General features: G+C 31.4%; 1 protein-coding gene across 1 annotated transcript in view; it reads right to left on the bottom strand.

Moving 5' to 3' along the window:
• Positions 1 to 2,175: 2,175 nt before the first annotated feature.
• LOC143048381 (3'-5' exoribonuclease HELZ2-like) overlaps positions 2,176 to 6,000 on the bottom strand; it is a 32,834-nt gene continuing 29,009 nt past the window's right edge. Inside the window, exons 8-9 of the mRNA XM_076222047.1 lie at positions 3,314 to 3,481; positions 2,176 to 2,378 (exon numbers count right to left, since the gene is read on the bottom strand). The gene's annotated coding sequence lies outside the window, so the exon portion shown is untranslated. The remainder of the gene's footprint in view (positions 2,379 to 3,313; positions 3,482 to 6,000) is intronic.

Genomic DNA, 6,000 nt, shown 5'->3' with positions numbered 1-6,000 from the left:
TAAGGCGTCAAAGAAAAAAATTATAATAGCCTTTCAAGACGTCATAATTATTTGGACTACCGTTGTCATTGAAATGTAAAATGTTGGAGATCCTCTTTTGATGTGCTGAAATTCCGTACAATATTCAGAAATAGCTATTTTATGCTCTTGAAACACAACAATATAATTTATAATTTTTTTTAGATAAAACGCACAGCAGAACAATATAAAGTAAGGTAGAATGCAATAAATCTAAACTGAAAGTGTGTAATAATGAGTATACCGAACTCAGACAATGAATACGGTTGCATCGAAATGCAAAATGTAGCAAATGTTTCAATTATAAACATTTGTGACGGAAAAAAATATGAACAGATTAGAAATACCAGGACAAATACAAGAACTATATTATTTCAGACTCACAAAGGAAGAGAGGTTGTCAAAGGTATTGTACCAAATGATAATATGTATTTTTATTTCCAATTTCAATTTTTTGGTTAAGTTTTAAAATAGGGTTATGTTGATCAAAACAAAGCAGTACAAAAGATGAATGTCTACAATCGGCGCCTTTTTATATCTTTTCTAATAAAGAGAGAGACATATTGCATTGAGCTTTAACTCCTCTGAACACACACATAATCGGAAATATTTGTGATATGACTATAAATGTCGTGTTTTGTACATTAACGACCGTTATTGTTTCGTATATGCTTTCGCGCCGCATGTTCATTTAAGTACTACTTGTCAACTCCCATACTACTCATGATCACTTATTACAACTTGCATCACTGTATCAAATTCGCACAACTCAAAAAGAAGAAATTAAAAAAAAATGTGTTTTATCAAAGCAGTTGAGTCACACTGAGACAGAACTAGCACCACTCGAAAAATTAAATAATACAATTTCGAACAAAGAAAAAAACTACAAATTAGCACCACTGAGAAATGTTTTAATCATCAGTGTTCTGGATTGTCCTCCTTTCTAGGAGCACATGTTTAACAACAAGAGAGAAGCTACTATGTGTACATTCAATAAGAAGAACTGAAAAACTAATAACATAATGCTTCGGTTCATAACAACAGTTTTTGAAACACGAAACTAACCTGTGTATCACAAAAAACACTCCAAGTAGTCTTCAAGTCACGCGCGGTTTTTTTCTCTCTAGTATATAAAAAAGAAACGTTATGCATTGATAGCTTGTGAAAGAAATGATTACGATATTTTAAACTACAATCAAAATAATAAATTATATTCCACATGTGTTGTTATTTTTTTCACTTCTTTACGGTCTATTTGAAAGGAGTGTATTAAAATCATAATGTAAGGAATTAACGAAAAAAATATATCATGTTTAATATAATATCTATGTATATTTTAAGTTACTAGTCACATTCTGAGTAGAAAGTATTTTATTTTTTAGGATCAGTGTAACATAAGTCTTTTTTGGACTGGATATTGATTGTTATTTGTTTGTATCATATGTATATAAATAGTATGTGAATGTCTCGATTCAATCGGTATGTGACATTAAAATGAACAAATTTATTCTATGTGATTCTGTTTATAACTATTTTATTTTCAATCAGTTGACACTATCTTGATATATTTTTCTTTAGTGTCAGGTCTTACACTGCACATGTGATTTGTGGTTACCTAAGTACTAGCAAAAAGTCTCAGTGTTAAGGTAACTGAAAACGGAAATGCTTTCGGTGAACTAGAATACTGAAACACAATAGTTCAATTAATGTACATTTCGGAAGATGTAATAAGACAAACGATATCAATTTTAAGAAAATCTGTGTACACGTGTTTCATAGTAAACTTAGCCACTCAACTATATAAAACATATTGAACTTTTAAAAAAAATTAAGTAACCTATAACATGTTTAACGTGTGAATAATAAACATACAGATAATAAAAATATAGATCATGCATGATACCACATACAAAATGATTTTCCATCAGACTATTCAAACGATATTAATGGATGAATTTAGGTTTAAGTTAGACAATAAATAGTTGAAACATATTAAAGAAACAGGTTATAAAATATAAATTATATCTCTTCAATAAAAAAAAATAAAACAACACAAATAGTAATATCAAACAAACTCTCACGAAAAAATCCAACAAAATGAAAATATCACAATTCTATAACAGATAGTAAATACGTGGTCGGTGTTTACATTTTCACCGAAAAATCTGCAACTGTTTATCACATTTAAACCATTTGGAATCCTTCCTCATCAACCTCTTGACTTCTCCCTCGACTTCTTTTTCTATTGACTTTCCGGAAAGGTTTCGGAAATTCTGCTGCATCATAAACACAACCTAAACTGCCATACGTGTTGATCAATTTTTTCCATACCTGGTTGCAACTCAACAAATGTCGATTACCTAAAATTGTTAATGTTACATTCATACATGACATAGTAAATTGGCATAAAAGATCAGATATTGTAACAGTTGTCTTGTGATTTACATCTATGTCTGAAAGACGTTACCGGAAAAGATCTATCTGAAGAATTCATAATAAATAATACTTTGCCCATGTCCTTAGGTAAACAATCAGAAGCTTGTTGTTCAGTCGTTGTCGTTTGTTTATATGATAAGAAGCAACAAAGAAGAAGTAAAAGAAGTTGTATTGTCGTCTTTGAACATAGCTTGATTTATTTAAATATACACAAAACGATCACAGTTTATTTCAACAGATGAAGTATTAAATAAGATTGGTGGAAACATATTGTAAATAAAGATGCATCAGCAAAAATAAACACAGAAGAAAAAATGTTGTTTGAATCATAAACAAATCATAAACAAATGTACAATAAAGGTAAAAAAAACAATCTTGGTTCCCTCAGATTCATTGTGTAAGATGGCGATGCACCAAAAAATTGAGTACATCGCATTAACTTTTTTTAAAGGATTAATTACAAAATAAACTCATTAAAGATACCAGAGTTATTATATTGCACGCAGGATTGTGCGTGTCATCTACAAAAGACTCGTCATTGACGCTCGAATACAAAAAAAGTTTAAATGCAAATTTAAGTACAAAGTGAAATATAATTGAAGCTGTAGGTTGTCAAAATGTTTTGCCAAATACAGTACATTTGATTTATACATGGGGTAGATAATCACAATATTTCAAACAATTTGTCATACACAACTTCTTCGAATAACATAATTCAAAAACATGTAACTTATATCAAATGGTTTGATATTAATTAATAATTAAAATCCATTTTGTTACATCTGGTGATCCGTTTATTTGGCAAGCGTCAATAATTTAATGACCTAATCTTGCCAAATAGTTGAATTTAGAAACTGACCTATTATGAATAACCCTTTCTTTGCTCGTGTAAGGGCCACATTTATCTGGTTCTCATCTGTGATGAATCCAAGGTTACGTTTGCACCATCCTAAGGTTGGGTACTGTTCAATTCTGAATTCTGGTAACGATCGAACCAAACTAAAAATTACATAGTCCCATTCTCCACCTAAAAAACGAAAATAAGTTTGATTTAGTCTTAGAGGCATGATTTTTTATTAGTTGTTAATTGCTTTGAACTAGCTGTCAGATAACTGCGAGTACTCTCAGATCTGTTCATTGTGTCTTTTTGTGTCGGGATGTATAAGTACCCGGCCACGTTCACTTTTATTTTGTGTCTATCTAATGAGTTAAGCCTTTTTCAACTGATTATTATAGTTCGTTCTTATGTTGTACTGTCCGAGGTTAGGGGGAGGGTTGGGATCCCGCTAACATATTTAACCCCGCCACATTATTTATTTATGTGCCTATCCCAAGTCAGGAGCCTGTAATTCAGTGGTTATTGTTTGTTTATGTGTTACATAATTGTTTTTGTTTATTTTTTATTTTTACATAAATAAGGCCGTTAGTTTTCTCGCTTGAATTGTTTTACATGTCTTATCGGGGCCTTTTATAGCTGACTATATGCGGTATGGGTTTTGCTCATTGTTGAAGGCCGTACGGTGACCTATAATTGTTAATTTTGGTGTCATTTTGGTCTTTTGTGGATAGTTGTCTTATTGGCAATCATACCACATCTTCTTTGTTATATTGAATATATAAAAAACAAAATAAACCCACAGAAAACAAACAAAAAACCACACAATCGCGGACTACTAAGTTTATACGAAAATATAATTTAAAGTAATTTCTAAGTTATTTCTATCATTTGAAAGACGTATTAATGCTGATGTACTTAATAATTATCTCTAATAAAAGTACATCGCATTAACTTTTTTTAAAGGATTAATTACAAAATAAACTCATTAAAGATACCAGAGTTATTATATTGCACGCAGGATTGTGCGTGTCATCTACAAAAGACTCGTCATTGACGCTCGAATACAAAAAAAGTTTAAATGCAAATTTAAGTACAAAGTGAAATATAATTGAAGCTGTAGGTTGTCAAAATGTTTTGCCAAATACAGTACATTTGATTTATACATGGGGTAGATAATCACAATATTTCAAACAATTTGTCATACACAACTTCTTCGAATAACATAATTCAAAAACATGTAACTTATATCAAATGGTTTGATATTAATTAATAATTAAAATCCATTTTGTTAAATCTGGTGATCCGTTTATTTGGCAACTGTCAATTACAGCAGCAGGGTTTTAAGAACATCCGTTGTTCTATCTCCTAGTGTTTTATTAAACTTTACTTTTTCACTTTTTTGGTCTATTAGAAAAAGATGTTTGTGCAGTTTTTAGACCCCTCTATCAAGATTTTTTTTTGCATGCACACGTATAAATAATTGCAGTAGTTCAAAATACTAAGGATATACTAATCCCAGGCATAGATTATTTTAGCCGTTTATGACACAATTTTTGGAATTTATTTTGGATCCTCAAAACTCTTCAAATTTGCACTTGTTTTGGCTAATTGACTTTTTTGAATTGAGCGTCACTGATGAGTCTTACATAGACGGAACGCGCGTCTAACGTATCGAATTATTATCTTGGTACCTACGATAACTATGTATATAACGCATTCATACGTATGAACGTTGTTTTCACTTAGACTTGTCTGTATTGTTTCGTTTGGGCTTGTTTTTTATTTCCTTCGGCTTTATGTGATGCGCGCGTTCATCCTATTTCAACTCTTCAAAATTCAACAATCTATCCTTAATTGAGGTAAAATATATGACATGCAAAATACGGTTTTGATTCTTTACATCACTGAATATACATTAATTGTCTAAATCCGGATATGGTGTACTAATTATTGTTCCTGCTGTTTACGGTATACCATCTTTTCCGCAAGTTCATTGTTTTCTGTTTGGTATTATTTAATAATTAAGATTCATTTTGTAACATCTGGTGATCTTTTTATGTGACAATCATCAATAGGAGTCAACAGTGTTAAATGTGTTTTGTTAAAATATACTTTTTTCCTTTTTTGTTTCCTTTTGAAAATGTTGTTTGCTCTATTTTTGGAAACCTCAAGTAAGAAATTTGGACAAATTCTTTACGTTTTAAAATGAAGCTTGTTAGTTGTAATTTGTGTACATTTTAAAAGAGAGCCGTGGTGTAGTGGTTAGTGCATCGGACTACTAACACAAAGGTTCCTGGTTCGATTCCCGTTCGGGATGAGAATTTCAGGAACTCAATTTTCGGCTCTCCCTTGACACCATTCGCGAGTATGGTCTTGAGGAAACGATGATAGTCCGTCGGAAGGGGACGATAAATGGCTGACCCGTGTTAAGAAAGAGCCATATCTCTTGCACGTTAAAGACACCCTTGTGGATTTCGAAAAAGAGTAGGCTAATGCCGCTACAAGGCAGCACTCGCACCCGCAAAGTGGAAAGGGATTAATATAAGTTGCAAAACTTGTTTCCCAATCCACTATAAATAAATATGTTTAAACTATAAGGCAGAGCTTGAAACTATAGAACATTTACTTTGGGGTTGTCATATTTTAGCCGACATTTGGCACAATCTAAATTCATGGATTTTCGATAAGGTTCTCATCGAAATTCCACT

Source organism: Mytilus galloprovincialis, chromosome 10 (genome assembly GCF_965363235.1).
Source record: "Mytilus galloprovincialis chromosome 10, xbMytGall1.hap1.1, whole genome shotgun sequence".
NCBI classification, from domain to species: Eukaryota; Metazoa; Mollusca; class Bivalvia; order Mytilida; family Mytilidae; genus Mytilus; species Mytilus galloprovincialis.
This window is presented reverse-complemented; position numbering and strand designations above follow the sequence as displayed.